Source organism: Dama dama, chromosome 30 (genome assembly GCF_033118175.1).
Source record: "Dama dama isolate Ldn47 chromosome 30, ASM3311817v1, whole genome shotgun sequence".
Classification (NCBI taxonomy): Eukaryota; Metazoa; Chordata; class Mammalia; order Artiodactyla; family Cervidae; genus Dama; species Dama dama.
In genome coordinates this window covers 53,835,491-53,855,111 of record NC_083710.1, presented here as the reverse complement: position 1 = coordinate 53,855,111, position 19,621 = coordinate 53,835,491, and positions in this window count along the sequence as shown.

Below are 19,621 nucleotides of genomic sequence, written 5' to 3'. Positions count from 1 at the left end.
GCTCACTGCATACCAAATACACTCTCCTTCAGATCATTCTCACAAATTCTCTCTGGATCTTTTACATGCTCAGTGTGGAAGGATATATTTAATATGATCTTGAGTATCTAAATATTTCTTTAGTAAGTCCTACTGGTTGGTTTATTCCACAACCCATTTTAGAATTAGCTTCGGGTAAAAATTAGATAAAACTTTCAGTTCACTGAAAATAAAAAGCATGCATGTGTAATTTTACAGAAATGAAAAACAAAATATATATGCACACTTCAGACAGAATACTTCCCTGGGGGCTCAGTGGTTAAAAAAAAAAAAAAAAAAAGAAAGAAAAGAAAAAGATCTGCCTATCAATACAGAAGATGTGGGTTTGATCTCTGGTTTGGGAAGATACCTGGAAAAATGGCAATGTGCTCCAGTATTCTTGCCTGGGAACTCCCATGGACAGAGAAGCCTAGCAGAATATGGGTTTTCCTGGTGGCTCAGTGGTAAAGAATCTGCCTGCAATACAGGAGCTACAGGTTCTATCCCTGGGTCCAGAGGATCCCTTGGAGGAGGGCTTGGCAACCTACTCCAATATTCTTGCCTAGAGAATCCCATGGACACAGGAGCTTGGTGGGCTGCAGTTCACAGAGTTGGAAAGAGTAGGAAATGACTGAAGTGACTTAGCATGCCCATATAGACAAAATAGCTGTGAATCAACATACAAGGTCAATCTCTCCCATCAGGAAGCTTTCATGAGCCTCTTATCCTTGGTCATAAGAGGGCAGACAGATGAAAACCACAATCACAGAAAACTAACCAAACTGACCACGTGGATCACAGCTTTGTCTAACTCAATGAAATTATGAGCCATTCCATATAGGGCCACCAAAAACAGAGGTGTCATGAGGGAGAATTCTGACAAAACACAGTCCACTGGGGAAGGGAATGGCAAACCACTTCAGTATTCTTGCCTTGAGAACCCCATAAACAGTATGGAAATACAAAAAGATATGACACTGAAAGACGAACTCCCTCTCCCTACTGGAGAGAAGTGGAGAAATGACTCCAGACAGAATGAAGAGATGGAGCCAAAGTGAAGACAACACCCACGTGTGGCTATAATTGGAGATGAAAGTAAAGTCTGATGCTGTAAAGAACAATATTGCACAGGAGCCTAGGATATTAGGTCCATGAATCAAGGTAAATTGGAAGTGCTAGGTTTCAACAGTATGTGAACCAAGAAATTCCAGATGTTCAAGCTGAATTTAGAAAAGGCACAGGAACCAGAGATTAAATTGTCAACATCCATTGGATCTTAGAAAAAGCAAGAGAGTTCCAGAAAAACACTTACTTCTGCTTTATTGACTATGCAAAAACTTATGACTGTATGGATCACAACAAACTGTGGAAAATAATTCAAGAGATAGGAATACCAGACCACCTGACCTGCCTCCTGAGAAATCTGTATGCAGGTCAAGAAACAACTATTAGAACTGGACATGGAGCAAAGGAGTGGTTCCAAATCTGGAAAGGAGCACGTCAAGGCTGTATATTGTCACCCTACTTATGTAACTTATATGCAGAGTACATCATGAGAAATGCTGGACTGAATGAAGCACAAGCTGGAATCAAGATTGCCAGGAGAGATATCAATAACCTCAGATATGCAGATGACACCACCATATGGCAGAAAGCAAAGAGGAACTAAAGAGTCTCTTGATGAAAGTGAAAGAGGAGAGTGAAAAAGCTGGCTTAAAACTCAACATTCAAAAAAACAAAGATCCTGGCATCTGGCCCATCACTTCATGGCAAATAGATGTGGAAACAATGGAAACAGTGACAGACTTTATTTTGGGGGGCTCCAAAATCACTGCAGATGGTGAGTGCAGCCATGAAATTAAAAGGCACTAGGAAGAAAAGCTATGACCAACCTAGACAGCATATTAAATATCAGAGACATTACTTTGCCAACAAAGGTCCATCTAGTCAAAGCTACGTTTTTTTCCAATAGTCATGTATGGATATGAGAGCTGGACCGTAAAGAAAGCTGAGCACCAAAGAATTGATGCTTTTGAACTGTGGTGTTGGAGAAGACTCTTGAGAGTTCCTTGAACTGCAAGGATATCAAACCAGTCAATCCTAAAGGAAATCAGTCCTGAATATTCATTGGAAGGACTGATGCTGAAGCTGAAGCTCCAATACTCTGACCACCTGATGGGAAGAGTTGACTCATTGGATAAGACCCTGATGTCAGAAAAGATTGAAAGCAGGAAGAGAAGGGGATGACAGAGGATGAGACGGTAGGATGACATCACTGACTTGGTGGACATGAGTTTGAGCAAGCTTCGGGAGGTGGTGATGGACAGGGAAGCCATGCATGCTGCAGTCTGTGGGGTCGCAAAGAGTTGAACAGTACTGAGGACATGAGTTTGAGTAATCTCTGGGAGTTGGTGATGGACAGGGAGGCCTGGCATGCTGAGGTTCATGGGGTCGCAAAGAGTCAGACACGACTGAGTGACTAAATTGAACTGATGCAAGATTTAAATGTAACAAATTTTACAACCGCTACTTCCACTTTTCCAAGCACTTTAGAGACCAATTTCTTTAATCCTCATAATAATGAACTTTCCAACACAAACACTGATATTACCATCCTCATTTTCATTCAAAGAAACTGATGCCCAGAGAGGCTCAGCAACCTGTTTAAAGTCACAAATCTGGTAAGGGGCAGAACCGGGATTTAAGCCTATGCAGTCTGGTTCCAGTTTAATTGATCTAAGCCACTATGCTATCCTTCCTCTCAAGGTTATTGAAATCCCTAAGCAATTAAAAAAGGGGAAAGTGTGTATTTTATCAACCTGAATTCCAGGTTAGTAATGTCAACCATTCTGTGGCTACAACTCTCAAAAACTTTGCTTCTCTGTAGCTCTGTCCATACCCTGCAAATCAGATCATGTCAATTTTTTACTTAAAATCTTTAGTATTTTTTATTACTCGCCAAAACCACATTTCTTGATGATGTTTGAAAAGCCTTTCATGTTATATCGTTTCCTTTAGCATCCCAATCTCTTTCTCTGTCATTTTGTTAAACATTCTTCACAATCACACCAAGCTACTTGTCTGTGCCCTGAACGTACCAAATTTCTTTGATTTCTCTGTACCACGTCATCCACCTGGAAGTGTCTCTTTCATGTATACCTTTATAGTTTTCAGTTCACAAGTGAACTGATTTTTCTCCTAAAAGGATATTCTTGACCCTTCCATCCATCTATGCATCCATCCATCTCTCCATGGGTTTGTCATATATTCACCAAATGCCACAGCTTTTAGTGTTCCAGGTGCTAGAATATAATGACTACCAAAGTAGATATAAATCTGCATTTCCTCTGTGGTGGTCTCTTAATCCCTGGGCAAACATTCATTTCATTCCTTCTTGCATTATTTTGTAATAATTTATGTACGTCTCTCTTTTGCACTATAATCTGAGATTCTTCAGGGCCCCCAAACAGGTCTTTTAAGCAATACTATCTCCATTTCTCCAGGCACATAGCAAGGTTCTTAACACATACATGATAAGTGATGAATTATTAAACTAGTTAATAAATGCATGCTTTAATGAGAGGTAAGTGAATAGTTGAATCTGAGGACATGCTTGCTACTTTTGTATTATTGTTATTGTTTGGTGTAGTTGGAAATTGATACATTGGAAACTAATTAGAAAGATGTATCTGGAGTCTAGGTTCAAAGATTTTGAGTCTGAACTAGCTTCCTGAAGTTGTGGGAAAAAATGTGCAGCCAGAAAAAGATTTGGCCTCCGTTGAGAGAACATAAGTGTAACCCACTCTGAAGGCAAAATCAGTGCAGCTTTTCAGATTTAAGACTTGCTCTGTTTTTCAGCAAACTTCTGAACTGGCCAAAATGGAAAATTATAACAAAGAAAGGCAAAATTACAGAAAGAGATGTCAACAGTTTTCAAAAACTTAAAGTTCCTTTTTTTTCTATTCAAGTTACATTCTTTCCTTTGATTTCAAGGGATTCCAATAAAGGGTTTTAATATTTAAAGTAAAACACCCTACTGAGCCAAGTTACCCAAAGGCTTCTCATGCCAAGTGAAATGAATATTCAAAGAAATTAAAGGGAAGGTATATTAAAGAAGATGCTATTCTTAGTGAATGTGAGTCTTTGTTGACATGTGTGTTCGGTACTTGGATTGGCTTTCAGAACATTTTCTTAAATTCATCACCCAGGCTTCCAGAGAATTATCACAACTTGAAGAAACCTGTCTTTTTATTAGATCTTTTAATGCTTATCTAATAAAATAAATAATGGTTTTTTAATGTCACTATATCAAGGATTACATTTCCTCTAAGGAAATTATTCACATCCCTTCCACAACATGGTGAAAATGCTGAGTCACCTGCCATTGACCTTCATATGTTTATGTGTACTTATCTAAACCACACATCTGTTCTTTATTTTCCAATAAAGAGACCATATGCCCCTTGACTCACATATAAGAGCATAATGTTCTAAAACAAACACACTAAAGTTAATTTAGGGGATAAAATGAATTTTGAAGAGGATTCACATTCAATGTTCTAGCTGTGAAAAATAGCAGAATATATTTCTAAACTCAAGAATGGCATTTCATCTCTTCTTCCGTATGCTCTGGTGAATAAAATGGTTTAATATAATATTTTTTTAAGAAAGCTGAAGAGTTAGCATCCATTTATTAGAGAAATTTTGTGAAAAGTTATAAGAAAATGGCCTTCATAGTTTTGGTCCAGGTTCATAGAAAATACTTTATACATTAGAATAAATTTAAAACATTTTTTTCAAAATTTCTATTTTGCTTACTTCATCCTTGCAATGATAGTCTAAGAGACATATTGGTCACAGGTCTGAAACTTACAAAGTAATAATAAAAATAAAAATTGACTTTAATTTGCTCCTTACAGCAGTCTGTTGAAGACTGTTATTACTTTGATTCCACCGATGAGGAAATTACAAAGGGCTTAAGCAAATTGTCTGAAGTTCTAACAACTGAGAAGGTAGATTTTGAACTCAGTTCTTTTGCCAAATATAATAATAAAAACACAGAATGATTCAGAAAAGTGGAAGTTAAATATTTAAGTCACATGAAGATACTTGTTCTCAGCAAACACAGGACATAATCATCAAAGCATATATCCACTGATATTATCCATTTAGATATATGTTTTCTTAGGTTCAGCCAAACCACAACAAGACTGGAAGATTTAATTTATATTTTTTTGAATTTAATGGCTGCAGTTGACAAATATAAAAAGTGCAAATATAAAAGAGTTTCAATACACATTGACTCCATACCCAAGAAATATACTTTATTTTAAAATATTTTAAAATATTCATGACAAACAAACAAACAAACAAAAAAACTGATCACACACTAGAGAAACAGAAAATCCAGTAAACTCATAGTTAAAAATCCCACAGATTGTAGTGAAAAGAGAGTCCTCCAAGTATAATATCTTGGAAATAATAATAATAATAGACAAATCTTTTAATCATGTATGACTAAGAGGAAATGATTGAGACAAATGTAAACACAAAACATCGTCAGTGTAGATAGTGACAGAAGAGATCTCTTGTCTAAGATCATCTTTTGTTTAATAAAAATTTACACTGAATTTTTTTGAAGAGAAGGAAGACTGTTTTAGAATAAAATGATTATTCATATTAATATTTTGAACAAGAAAGAAAGTACTGTTAATAGCTTAATTTCTTTCCTGCTTCATGAACTCAAAATATCATCTATGAGGAAAAACTAACTCAATTTAGTATTTCTGCTAAGAAAGTCCCTGAGAAAGTTTATAAAGATAAAATCAGAGCACCAGTTTTCATAGGTAGAAAGTACATACTTGTATCATTAGCATAAAATGTGAGTATAGACAGATAGAGAGATGGATAAATAGCCTCCCCCAAGACTTTCCCAATAAGTTCTGTTGTTGCCTTCCTCTGTGCATTTCAGTGTTACATAAGAATCAGATGTGAAACAACATGGAAAGCATATAAAATCTAGAAGGGTGCATACCAGATTAGAATATTTATAGAAAGCTTTCTATTTTTATGGGCTTCCCTGGTGGCTCAGATGGTAAAGAATCTGCCTGCAATGCAGGAGACCCAAGTTTGATCCCTGGGTTGGGAAGATCCCCTGGAGAAGGGAATGGCAATCCACTTCAGTATCCTTGGGTGCAAAATTCCATGGACAGAGTGATGAAGACTAAAAAAGACTAAAATTTACCCTTATAACATCGTAATATTGAAAAATTATGCATAACAAATATTCATCAATATAAAAAGTTATCTTACTTATAGCATGTTAAAACAGTAGATTATTCTTCATATGAAATGGTTACAGAGATTTTTAATAGCTAGGTAAATGTCTATAATTATGCATTATATTTATCTTGTGTGTGTGTGTGTGTGTGCATGCTAAGTCACTTCAGTCCTGTTTAGCTCTTTGCAACCCTGTAGACTGTAGGCCACCAACCTCCTCTGTCCATGGGATTCTCCAAGCAAGAATACTGAAGTGGGTTGCCTTGTTCTCCTCACATTTATCTTAGATTATAACAAGTATTAAATATCCTATATACTTAGAAAATGCACTATTTATAATACGTATCTGAAAAAGTGTTGAAACAGAAGTGCAGAAAAAATTTGCAGTGAAATTATGGAAAATTTTATATTTTAAAAAAATTTTTCATATTTTACAATTACCTTATAAAAAATAGAGGTCAATTTTGTAATTGGAAAATATTATTTAAAATATGTTATACCTACTAAATATTTTAATTAAGATCAATTTAATCATTAACCCTGAGAGTTTACTTTAGCTGTCTACTTGAAGGCTTATTTCAGAGCTTGCTTCTTAATGTTCTTGCCATTTGATATTTTAATCAACTTTATTCATAGAAAAAGGATTGAAACAAATCTATTAGAATTTTAACAGCAATTGTTTCTGTACCATGGGAAATTCTTTGGTTCCTCTTTATTCTTTTTATATTTTAGAAGTTTACTATGGTAAGGATGTTATTACAGTCTTATACAAATTATGCTAAGACTCTTTTATAAGCAAGGTCTAGTCTAGTTACTTTTAACCTTCACTAGACCTGAGTCATCCCCTTGTGTTCTATGATGCAGATTAAACATATAGCTGAATGATGGATGAATGGATAGGAAAGAAAGACGGAAGAGCCCTGAAAACTTCTGTATGCATAATGGTATCGCATTTAATCTTCACAACATCTCCATTTTACATATAAAAACACTAGACACAGAGACTTTAAGTCACTTCTCTTCTTCCTCTCTGTCCATCCACTCACTTGACAAATACTTATTGAGATCCTACTATTTGCCTGTGATAGGCATTGGGAACAGATGGACATGCAAGACAGATGTGGTCCCTGTCCTCAAGGATCTTACAGTCCAGCATGAAATAAAGCATGACATGATTGAAACAATTGTTGCATCTTTAACTAATTAATTGCAATTATGAACAGTATGCAAAAGAAGTACTTATGGAAAGAGATCAAATCAAGGTAAGGCTCAGCAGTGAAGGAGCAAGGAATGTCAGAGATTCAGATAATAGGATATTCTACATCTCCTCTTTCACTTACTGTGAAATTAAAAATAAAATACCTAGTGAACTTGTACTGGATTGCCAAAGAGGGAGAAATTTATACAGTGTTGTAGACTTTATAATACAGGTCAATCTCAGAAAGGAAACAAATGTTTTTGGTAAGAATAATGCAGTGGTTGTTATTTTATAAAGGGTAGAGTCAAAATTAATTAATTTAAATTAAGTTAAATTACTGGGAAAAATTTTTCCTTTCTTCAGAGAAGGCTTGAATGTATGGTCCTTAGGAAAAATGCATGCTTATTTGGGTGGAGTGTTCTAATTGGAGGACCTTGAATGAGAAATATCCAAAACAAGAGAGGAATTGAGGAGTGAGGGTCAGAGAAGAAAAGAGCATCCAAGCGTTCCTGCTTATGTAAGTATTAGTCTCTTATGAGTTGAATTAATAATATCAGTCTTCAGAGATGGATAAATTTGGCATACTTTGATTAAAGTGAAGACTCTGAACTTGCAGACATCAGAACCCTCCCACAGATTCTGAGTCAAATTGTGACCGTGTTATGAGATCTTGCTACCTTTTCTAGATGACTTATTTACTGATTGACTGGTTGATTGATTGCCTACCAGTTTCCGTTAATACACACAGTTAAACAGTGTTTTCTGTCTAATATTTCTATTTTTATTTCTATAGATATCTGCCTTTATTTCTGGGGGCTTGTTCCCATCAATTTCCATTTCAGGAATGCATTGTTATTAAAACTTTGATTTGGGGATAATTGTAGATTCATAAGTCATTGCAATAAATAATGCAAAGATGACATGTATCTTTCACCCAATCTGCCAATGATAACATCTTGCAAAACTTACTGTACAATGTCACAAACAGGAAATTGAAGTAATTTTAATCTTGGCTTTTTCCCATTTTTACATGCACTCTTATCTTTGAGTATTAATTTCTATATGATTTTATCACATTTATCAATTTATGTAATTTGTGTAGTGCTGTGCTGTGCTTAGTTGCTCAGTCATGTCTGACTCTTTGCAACTCCATAGGCTATGGCCTACTAGGATCCTCTAAATCCATGGGCATTTTCTAGGCAAGAATACTAGAGTGGGTTGCCATGCCCTCCTGCAAGGGATCTTCCCAACCAAGGGATTGAACCCAGGTCTCCTGCCTTGCAGCAGATTCTTTACCATCTGAGCCACAAGGGAAATCCAAGAATACTGAAGTGGGTAGCCTGTCCCTTCTCCAGGGCATTTTCCCAACTCAAGAATCCAACCAGGGTCTCCTTCATTGCAGAAAGATTCTTTACCAGCTGAGCTACCAGGGAAGCCCAGTTCGTGTAGTAGAGTTGTCTAAATGTTTCCTGTATGTTTATTGAGAACTGCATTAGACTATGTTATAATTTATTCTTCAGCTGTGAAATATACTTGAGAAAACTCAAGAGGAGAAAGAATGTCAATTTACTCATACTTTCTCTCCTTCCATTCTTCTGTTCTTTCTGTTATTTCATGATTCCTTCTTTTACCATTTCTTTTCTGCTTTAGAGTTCTCCCTTTAATCATTCTTTTATGGTTTGTCTACTAGTGACTAATTCTTCAGTATCTTCATCTGAGACAGCTTGATTTCCCCTTTCTTTTTGAAAGATATTTTTGCTGGATATAGAACTCTATGTCAGCAGTTCTTTTTCTTTCAGGTCTTGAAAATATCAAGCAGCTTCCTTCTTTTTGGCCTCTGTGGTTTTCAAAGAGAAATGCACTTTCCTTCCAATTGTTTTCTTCTATGGGTAATGTATCATTCTCTTCTTGCTACTTTTGAGATTTTTTGGTTTGAATTTAGTTTTCAAAAGTTTGACCAGGATTTGTCTTGGTGTGGATTTCTTTGTATTTTTACTTTTGATATTTACTCAGCTTCTTAAATCTGTGAGTTTGTCTTTTGCCAAATTTTGGAAATTTGAGCTCTTTTTGTTTTTTTAACCTTTGTCTTATTTCCTTGTTTCTTCTGGGATTCTAATAGATCCTTTGTTATAGTCTCACTATTCCCTGAGGCTCTGTTTAGACCTTTCTTTTCAGATGGGGCTAGGAGTTCAGGCCTCCAAGCTCACCTACATCAGTCCTCAACTGGTACCATTCTGTCTGGAAGTTGGAGCAGAGTTGCTCTTCTTATGGCCTTCACTGAAACCATAGGAAGGGTATCACCTCATTATAATCCCTCATTATCAGTGAATGGTAGTGAAAGTTCTGACTCTCCATTATGCAGCCTCTGAACCATCTCAAGGTGGGTCTATTTTGTTATTACCTTGTGAGAATGTCATAGCTTCCAACTTGGTTTTTGTGACACTCCTATGCAGGATATAGGGGAGCCTTGTTAAGAGTTTGCTGAAGGTAGAAATCTAATTCCTCCACCCTGGCCTTCAGTTGTTTTTCTTTCTTGCTTTTTTTAATCTGTGGCATTTGGCTGAAGAAGAACAATTATTGTTCAAAAGTATTCTGTCTTTCTAGGCTGCCTACTCCTGGTTCTTCAGCTGGAGAAAGTAGGCTCTTCTTGGCGTCTTTGATTTGTTTTTCTTTTCATCTCTGCTTGAGGGTTTGCAGGATTCTGACTTCTTTGGAAGTCAGTCTAGGGTATGTGAAACAAAAGGAAAACCCTGGAAATTTACCACCATATTACTCCTTGGGCTCCAAGTTTTCTTTTCCCCAACCTTGAGAGCCTCCTTATTCTTGTTTTACATATATTTCTAAGGATTTTAGTTGTACTTAGCAAGAGGAATAGGGAGAATTATGTCTACTTTATCTTCTGAAGCAGAAGTGGAATTCATTTTTAAAATGTAAAAATATCCTTGACTTGCAGAATGATGATGGATTTGTGGAAGGAAGCAAATCCTGAAGGAATTCTGCCTACTCCTCATCCAGGTGACTTCTGGACCATTTATGGAGGTACTTGAAGGAAGAGGCTGAAAGTTTAACTTACCAAGAATGTTCTTTAATAGATTTAAGAAGAAAGAAAATAAACAAGAAATCATTTGTTATTCTTTTTTTTTTTTCAAAGAAGCAAATTAACTTTAAAGGTGAGAGACTAGAGGGAAAATCAGATTTACCTAGAACAAATGATTATATCAGAGAAGTAATAGGGAAGAGATGTGATAATAGTTAGAAATTAAAGTTTGCAGTATTTATACAAATGGATTTAGAGGCTTGTTTTCCCAGAATCCTGAAGAAGGAAATCTGTATTCCTGTGAAGACAATATGAGTTTCAAAGAGGAGCTAAAGAAAATGAGGGTGAAACTAACATAAAAGAAATGATAAAAAGTAAGCCACACGAAAGAGAAAACATATTTTCCAAAACAGAGTGTTCCTTCTTCTTCCCAACTTTATGCTGTTTGGTAATTAAATCACAGTGATTTCCTGCAACTATTGAAAGAATATTTGTAAAATTCATTCCTCCAGAATTTCATGTTCTATTTTGTTCATTAATTTAGATGAGGGTAGATGCAGTCTGGAGGACAAAAACCTGAAATAAAGCACCATAATTGTTGGTTATTCCTTCATGTCTGACTCTTTGCAGTCCCATGGACTATAGCCCACTAGGCTCCTCTGTCCATGGGATTCTCCAGGCAAAAATACTGGAGTTGGCAGCCATTTCACTTTCCCAACCCAGGAATTGAACTGTGTCTCCTGCATTGGCAGGTGGATTCTTTATGACTGAGACATCTAGAAAGCCCAGAGCATCATAATTAAGAGATCCTTGAAGCTCATTAATTAAAGAAGTCAACTATTGATGTTATCTTCACTGCACTTTATTTGCTAAAAGTATTTTATCTTATCTATCCTAGCATGTACAAGTTGTTGTACTAGACTCTGTGATCCAGTGTAAATGAATCACAGGGCCCTTTCCATAAGGTGTTAGGCATATCTGAGAAACCTTAGATTCATTTTTGCAGTTGGGTGGGATATTTATTATAAATAAGTATATCATTATTGTGCCAACCAGGGTACTCTACTATCCAAGTGTAATATTTTACAAAAGTAGTTGTAGAAATTTGTAAAAAAAAAAAAAAAAAAAAATCAAATTAATTCAATAATGGACTAGACCTTTCACTGTACCTTGTGGTGACATGATCATAACAAGAATTTCTACAGAGGGGGCAACATGGAGGAGAAAGAACATGATAGTCTGGGTGAAAATATTGGCTGTAAAACTAATTGGATTTAAACAAGTCATTTAATTTCTTTCAGCTTTGTCATTAACCCAATTTTGGAAATCTAGAGTGTGGGTGTATGTTAGTCACTTAGTTGTGTCTGACTCTTTGTGACCCATGGACTGTAGCCTGCCAGGCTTCTCTGTCCATGGAATTCTCAAGGCAAGAACACTGGCGTAGATAGTCATTTCCTTCTCCAGGGGATCTTCCTGATCTTGGGATCAAACATAGGTCTCCTGCATTGCAGACAGATTCTTTACCATCTGAGCCACTAGGACATCCTTAGTCCTAAATGAATCTGGATTCTTAGAAAATTTAGATGTCTGAGAACCAAAACCATCTACACACATATAGTTTACTGTATGTCATTGGAGAATTGTACAGTTGAACTGTTCTCACTAGTACAATTTTACAACTCCAGGAAACTTTTGCTCAAAAAGATAAAAGTTGAAAATAGCCGTATATATTTTTTAGGGAAATGTTCCTTATTCCATGCAAAAGGCATCTAAATTAACATCAGACATTCAACTTTTCAATAGCTACTTTTCCCCCCTTCAGACTACTCTTTTCTCCTCATTATTCTGAGAAACTGTAGCCTAAACATCTTCATTTTGCTGTGTTCACCACATCTCCTTCTCCTCTGAGATAGTTAAGGGATAGAGTGAGCTATTTCACATATCTCAGCCCAGAAACTATAGTACATCTCTTCTTTTCTCTAATCTTACTCTATTCTTCCTTTATTTCAAGACCATCAAGGTGACACATGCAAGCTGCTGATACTTATGTTTTGATGCACGCATACACACATGCAGAATGTTAAATAGACATTCCCAAGGAGCAACTAAGTCCCAGGAAATAGTTTCTGTATCTGACAATATCATCTTTCTAAGATGATGGTTTAATGGATTTGACCTTCCTTTCATGCCAGGAGATTATTGAGCCACACAGGAAACTTTCTGATAGGAGATAGTTATAGGCAAGCTTTTCATTTGCCTTCTTTTTTTTTTTTTTATTTTTGACAGAGATACAAAATACAGTGTCTAGGTTGTACTACTCCAGAAACCAATTGAAAATAGAGAAATTTGTTTTATACATTTTTTTAATGAAATAAATATATTTCTTATCATCCCTATGTCGAAAGTTTCAACCTAATGCAGTAATACAACTTTCAGAATGGCCCAGATTCTTAAGACTGTTTTGTTCTTGTATTCCAAAGAATAAAGAACCATCTTAACATGTTTAAGTCCCACATATTCTGAAAGGAGTGCATCCTGAATGCTCAGAGTCAGTAGCTTTCAGCCTAGCCCTGAAGCATGTAGGTCAGGTGCCCTAAGAATGTTGTCACCATGACCTGAGCAGGCTAAGTATGTTTATAAAGGTTCCCTCATAAGATTGCTTCTGCTCTCTAAGAGGTCAGCCAGCACACAGAATATTTAGAGACAAGAATCAATAATCCCACTGTCTGGAACTTTCAAAAGAGGAAGAATATCCTTGCCCACTGGCCAATGAATTTCCCATGTCCTTCTGTGATCACTAAACCAGCATTTTAGGCCAAGGAGAGCATCTTAAGCAGATAATTCTCTTCATTGTTGCCTAGTGGAGTTGTGGGGCTTAAATGTTCCAAGGTCCATCAATTTCAATTATTCCTAAGACTCCTGCAGAGAGTCTTGATGACACGTGAATGTCACTGAATGGCATCTTTTGAATGACATAGCAATTTATTGAATCTAGTGAATTGGTGTGTGAAGAATTGACTTTGAGATGTAATCACTGTTTTTAAGTCTTTCTTATGTGACACTCATTGTGCGAATACTCTCACATATGTGGTCTTTACTACCTTTATAAAGTGCATGCTGTTATTTTTATTTTGCACGCGAGAATACTGAAGCTCAAAATGTTGTCTAAAATAAGATGTTTGCATAAATGTTTAGTTGGGATTTGGAGCAATGACTATACCTTAAAAATGAATGCTTTTTGTATAAACCATTTTGAAGATCATACCATTCATCGAAGGAAAATATGTCCGAGAAACAGGTTTTGAAGGCACAGAAGAAAATGTTATTTTATTTCAGAAATCTCTGACTTTGTAAAGTACAGGAAAACAGGTAGAGCTGTTCACTATGATGTTTTTTTCCTGAACTGAGACTCCATTAGTTGTGTTCAGTTAAGTCTTCTTTGTATTATATGTTAGTTTTTTTGAATATGAAAAGTTTCTTTTCCCTCCTTTTTTAAACTTCCGTATGCCTGCCTGTTAAGTCACTCCAGTCATGTCCAACTCTGTGCGACCCTATGGACTGCAGCATGCCAAGGCTCCTCCATCCATGGGACTCTCCAGGCAAGAATGCTAGAGTGGGTTGCCATGACCTTCTCCAGGGGATCTTCCAGACCCAGGGATTGAACTTGTGTCTCTTGCATCTCCTGCATTGGCAAGCTGTTCTTTACAACTATCACCACCTGGAAAGCCCCAAACTTCAGTATAGATGAATTTTAATTATTCAAAACAGTTTTTCAATTTCAGACACATTTTAAACTGCCTTCTCACATTAACATTATGACAAGAAGTAGAGGGAGATGCAATGAAGGAGCTTTGCCCAGCACCCCAGGGTGGTGGCTCAGAGCAGTCAGCGTCTAGACAGGACTGTTTCCACAGCAGTGCTAGAAGGGCAGAAGCAAACACTCCTCTTTCAGATTGGGATGCTTCCTCTTCTTTTGGATTCTTGTCTGTGTAAAGTCTCCCTTTCGCTGGAGGCTTTGAAATCTGATGAAGAATGACATGAGAAGGGTGCATTTCACGCTGTGAAGTTTGATTTTCTAGTCTATTGATTGTGGTGTCATGTAGTTTTGATACCCGCTATAATTAACCTTCAGTCAATAGGCTCACTGGATCTTATGTTTCATGTGGTTAGTGATGGATACCTTAGACTGGTAGTGAGCTTCTGAACTTCTCTTACTTGTGACTGCTTACTTTGGATATGTAAGACTATGAATACCAGAAAGTTCCCATACATAAAGGAGGAGTTAAATGGCCTGTTTGCTTCATTATATTTTTAGAGAAGGCCTACACTCAGGGTTTTGGAGAAGGAAATGGCAACCCGCTCCAGTATTCTTGCCTGGAGAATCCCCATGGACAGAGGGGTCTGGTGGGCTACAGTCCATGGGGTTGCAAAAAGTTAAACACAACTGAAGCACCTGAGCATACTCTTAGGGTTTAGAGCATGGACTTGAGGCAAGGCTATTAGAATCTGGATCCTGGTTCTGTTACTTTTTAGCTCTGCTCAAATGGGAAATTTACTTAAAATTTCTATATCTCAGTCTCCCTACTGATGAAACAGAATGAAACTTACTTTATGCAATTGTTTTAAAAAATTAGACTCAGGACAAGTTATGCATTAAAACCATGCTAGTGAAAGCGTGAAAAGTAGCTCAGTCGTGCCTGACTCTTTGTGACCCCAAGGGCTATACAGTCCATGGAATTCTCCAGTCCAGAATATTGGAGTGGGTAGCCTTTCCTTTCTCCAGGAGATCTTCCCAACCCAGGGATCAAACCCAGGTCTGCTACATTGCAGGTGAATTCTTTACCAGTTGAGCCACAAAGGAAGCCCAAACCATGCTAGGCACACAGTAAATGTTAGAATGTTAGCTGTTTTGTTTGTTTGTTTGTTTTTTTACTACGGATGCTTGATCATCTTTCCATGTGGGACTAAAGCATTTCAAGAGTTGAATAACATCATCGAAATTTTCTGTGAAACACAAAATAATTTCTCTTTCTCCAAACTTTATTTTTCTTTATTAGCATTATATTCCATCAAAAGTTATAACTAGAGTCTTAGAATATAATATTGAGCTCTTCCTCTCTTTGAACACTGAGAAATCTTATATTTCAAAATATGTCTGCATTTCTGCAAACCTTTCAACTAAGTTCTCTGCCAGCTGTGTGTAGGAGTCAGGGAAAAATTACAGTGACTAGGTAGAGATGATAGACAAGAAGGATTTTCTTAGGAAGGAAAAGTTGGCATTTTGTGGTGGTGCCAATCTAGAATTTTAAGTCACTTTGTGATAAAACACATGGATGGAGAAATTCTAGCAAATATTCTCTCTTTGCTCTTACAGAAAATGTTTAGTGTCAACAACTACATAAACTGGGGAGTAGTTTAAATACCAAGTAAATTTCTACAAAATGCTTTTTATATGACAAAAGGTGTACAAGATTCACCTTAAGATAGAATTGGAGATTCAATTTCAGGTTAATCTCTTGCAGATGAAAACTCCGTCATATGTTTACAAGATCGAAGATGACAACTAAGTTAAAAATTGTCATAAATTTGGCACAGGTGTTGGTGAATGTATCCTGGGAAATGTCTAAATCAGCAATAAGCTCATCAGTCCAGCCTCTCAAGTATCCATCAACTGGAACCAAGCACTGTGGTGCCAAAAGCTGTCAAAAACAATCAGCCTCCCACATAGAGTGCTCCCACCAAGATGTGTTTCCTGGGGTGTTTGGGCCCCCTTGCTCATTTGCATATGCAGCTTATCAATACCAAGAATTTCAATCTGAGAAGCCCTTTGATTCAGTCCCATACATTCTTTTAAACATGTGTTTTATCAAAAAAAAAAAAAAAAAAAAAAAAAAGGCCGGTCCCAGCTATGAGCACCAAAAGCCTCCATGATGCCAAATCTTCTGTAAAAGTTTGGTCTTTATTTTTCTTGATCTCAGGAGCATTTGATAAAACTGACCACTCCCTCCCTTTGGTGTCCCCTTCTATGACTTCCTTGGCCTCTCTCCCTTTCTATGTTCTTGTTTCTCTCCCCTTGTTTCTCTATCACTGTTTCTCCCTCCTCTTTGGATTCTCTTCTTCATTTTCTTTATCAGTTCTATCCAATCAGTAAATATTAGATTTTTGAAGCCTGCTTACCCTTTCCTTTCTCTCTTTCTGTAAGCGTATCTACTCTTGGCACTTGAATTACCACTTATTCATTGATAACTCCTATTTTATCCTGCTGCTGCTGCAGCTAAGTCGCATCAGTCTTGTCCAACTCTGTGCGATCACATAGACGGCAGCCCACCAGGCTCCTCCGTCCATGGGATCCTCCAGGCAAGAGTAATGGAGTGGGCTGCCATTGCCTTCTCCTATCTTATCCTAGGTTCCTCCAAAAGCAGAATGAAGCAAACGTTTGTAGTTTAATTGAAAGTTATTCCAGGCAGTGGCAGAAATGCATAGGGCAAGCAAGACAGGGAAGGAGGAAAAGCCAGCAGAAGGCTGATTTATCAAGTTGACCACTTCCGCAGAGGCCACTGGGGCTAGATCCTTCTGAGCTCATCTGAGCAGCTTGTAAAATGCAGCTCAGATCTGCCCACCCAAGGGAAAATAAAAATAAGCATTTATTCATCAACTTCAATCCCCATTGATCAAGGATGGCATCACAGGAGTTAACTCCCTCACATCATGGGGGTTCCGTATACAAGCCTCAGGCAGCCACCAAGAGATACAGGGCTAAGGCCTAGGAGTGAAAGTGATAGTCACTCAGTCATGTCTGGCTCCTTGCAACCCCATGGACTGTAGCCCACAAGACTCCTGTCCACAGAATTCTCCAGGCAAGAATACTGGAGTCGATAGCTAGTTCCTTCTCCAGGGGATCTTCCCAACTCAGGGATCAAATCCAGGTCTCCCACACTGTAGGCAGATTCTTTACCATCTGAGCCACCAGGAAAGCCCAAGGCTTAGGAGAGGTGCTATCAAATTGGATCTGTGTGTATCTGGTTGAAGCTAGGATGAGAAGGGACACAGTGGTGATTGTAGTAGATTTGGTTGGAGGAAGAGGGAGGGTAGACGGGATGTATCGGATGCATGAAGGAGGCCTAATAAAACGTTGAAGGATCTTTCTCTTGTCCAAACTTTACTATACTCCAGATGCATATAACCAATTCAACTCATGCTTTTTTCCCAAGAACTTCCTTCAAAGAACTGCCTTGGGAAATGGTACCTAGTTGCTTATGGTACAAAATCTAGTCATCATCCTTGATGTTTCCCCCTCCTTAATTCTCCATCACCCAATTCCTTTTAGTGGTCTTATCCCTGTCTACAGACCCTCCTGCAATCTAAACCATCACCATCTCTTACTTTGACTATAGAAATAGCTACTCCACATTTGCTCTTGATTCATTTAGATCTGTTCTCCACTGTGAAATATAAGAATCATTTTTCAGTGAAAGTCTAACATATACTTTTGCTAAATCCCTTTACTGACTTCACATTGCTCTTAAGGCAAAGTCCAGTCAGTTCAGTTCAGTCACTCAGTTGTGTCTGACTCTTTGTGATCCCATGAACGACGTCATGCCGGCTTCCCTGTCCATCACCAGCTCCCGGAGCTTGCTCAAACTCATGTGCATTGAGTCGGTGATGCCATCCAACCATCTCATCCTGTGTCATCCCCTTCTCCTCCTGCCTTCAAACTTTCCCAGCATCAGGGTCTTTTCCAATGAGTCAGTTCTTTGCATCAGGTGGCCAAAGTATAGGAGTTTCAGCTTCAGCATCAGTCCTTCCAATGATTATTCAGGGTTGAATTCCTTTAGGATCGATTGGTTTGATTTCCTTGCAGTTCAAGGGACTCTCGAGTCTTTTCCAACACCACAGTTCAAAACATCAATTCTTCAGAGCTCAGCTTTCTTCACGGTCCAACTCTCATATCTACACATGACTATTGGAAAAACCATAGTTTTTTTTTTTTTCCCAAAAGACAAAGTCCAAACTCCTTAAAAGTGGCCTCAGTTGAACCCTGCCCATCTCTGCTCATCATCTTCCATGTAGTTCACAAGGTCCAGCTGCACAGAGTTTCCTTTCTGTGTCAAATGACACAAGCTCCCTTCTTCACCTGTTCTTGATCACACTACTGTAGTAAATATATTCTTTGCTGTGAGATATTTTGAGAAAAAAAGGCAGATTAATAGAGATGTTTGGCACTTAGAACGATGGTGTGAGACAAACACAGGGGACAGCCAGAGAGAAGAAAGTAGTTCAGAGCAAGGGAACTGAGATCTGATCTAAACATTGACTGCTTTCCTGTTTTTATCCAGGGCCCATTATCCAAGCATTCAGTATTCACTTACTGAACAAATCAGTTATACAGCACATAGTTTTGCAAAATACTGTCACAAGTGCTTTGAAACATTAATTCATTTACTTAATTACTGTTGTGCTTCAAAATAGAGCTATGTTCCAGATTTTGGTTCCTTAATGTTGTCATGCTTATTAGGCAAAATACTACACCTCTCAGAAGTCTGGTGGTTTTATAGAATGAGTGGTTTAAGCCTTGAGATTAAATTATTATACATTATGCATTTCTGAAAATACCTGATCTCAAAACACTCTTGCTTTTTCATTTAGTTTTTTTTTAAATTCATTCAATATTTGATGAGAATTGTCTCCATGTTAGGAACTTTGCTACCACTGGAATGTGCTTCCAGGACATTAGATTCCCTGCACAAACCTGACCTTTCTTTCCCTTTTGGCATTCCCTGCCACCTGTCTCTCCTAGTTTTAGATAAACTTCTTCATAGCTACCTAAATCCTTCTGCCATAGAGGACATATTTAATCTGTTCCCAATTTCTTAACTTGAAATGAAAGACTTTTTACTACGCATGTGTAGCCCAGATGATGTCCCTGAGAGTTCAGTTCTAATCCCCATTTCACATGTCTAGTTCCAACCATCTTGCCATTCCAGTAAGAGAGTCTCATGAGGAATGCGTTCTTCTGTCACTGGCCTGTTTTTGCATTTCAGCTTCCAGCTACTTGCAAAGTTCTTTCATCTTGGATTGCCCCAGAAATT